The sequence below is a fragment of the Nerophis lumbriciformis genome, linkage group LG19, assembly GCF_033978685.3.
Source record: "Nerophis lumbriciformis linkage group LG19, RoL_Nlum_v2.1, whole genome shotgun sequence".
NCBI classification, from domain to species: Eukaryota; Metazoa; Chordata; class Actinopteri; order Syngnathiformes; family Syngnathidae; genus Nerophis; species Nerophis lumbriciformis.
Window position 1 is genome coordinate 42,620,242 of NC_084566.2, and position 1,383 is coordinate 42,621,624.

A 1,383-nucleotide genomic window follows, 5' to 3' on the forward strand; every position below is an offset into this window, starting at 1 on the left:
CGAACTCTAGTATTTGGCTCTCTATTAGATGCAATGGTTTTCCGTATTGGGACCATGATTTATGTCCTAACTCCTCATATGGAAGCTACTTTTCCTTGTTGATGTCTCAAGAAGGGTAGAAACCAAAAAAATCCTGACTTTAGGGCAATGTTCACGGACTCTAGTATTTGGCTCTCTGTTAGATGCAATGGTTTTCCGTATTGGGACCATGATTTATGTCCTCACTTGTTCACACCTCCTCATATGGAAGCTAATATTCCTTCTTGATGTCTCAAGAAGGGTAGAAACAAAAACAATCCTGACTTTGGAGCAATGTTCACGAACTCTAGTATTTGGCTCTGTATTATATGCAATGGTTTTCTGTATTGAAACCATGATTTGTGTCCTAACTTGTTCACACCTCCTCATATGGAAGCTACTTTTCCTTGTTGGTGTCTCAAGAAGGGTAGAAACAAAAACAATCCTGACTTTGGAGCAATGTTCACGGACTCTAGTATTTGGCTCTCCATTAGATGCAATGGTTTTCCGTATCGGGACCATGATTTATGTCTTAACTTGTTCACACGTCTTCATATGGAAGCTACCTTTCCTTGTTGATGTCTCAAGAAGGGTAGAAACAAAAAAATTCTGACTTTGGAGCAATGTTCACGAACTCTAGTATTTGGCTCTGTATTAGATGCAATGGTTTTCCATATTGGGACCATTTTTTATGTCCTCACTTGTTCACACCTCATATGGAAGCTACTTTTCCTTCTTGTCTCAAGAAGGGTAGAAACAAAAACAATCCTGACTTTGGAGCAATGTTCACGGACTCTAGTATTTGGCTCTCTATTAGATGCAATGGTTTTCCAAATTGGGACCATTATTTATGTCCTCACTTGTTCACACCTCCTCATACGGAAGCTAATATTCCTTCTTGATGTCTCAAGAAGGGTAGAAACAAAAACAATCCTGACTTTGGAGCAATGTTCACGGACTCTAGTATTTGGCTTTCTATTAGATGCAATGGTTTTCCGTATCGGAACCATGATTTTGGTCCTAACTTGTTCACACCTCCTCATATGGAAGCTACTTTTCCTTGTTGATGTCTCAAGAAGGGTAGAAACAAAAACAATCATGACTTTGCCGCAATGTTCACGGACTCTAGTATTTGGCTCTCTATTAGATGCAATGGTTTTCCGTATCGGGACCATGATTTATGTCCTAACTCCTCATATGGAAACTACTTTTCCTTGTTGGTGTCTCAAGAAGGGTAGAAACAAAAAAAATCCTGACTTTGAAGCAATGTTCACGGACTCTAGTATTTGGCTCTGTATTAGATGCAATGGCTTTCCATATTGGGACCATTATTTATGTCCTAACTTGATCACACCTCCTCATATG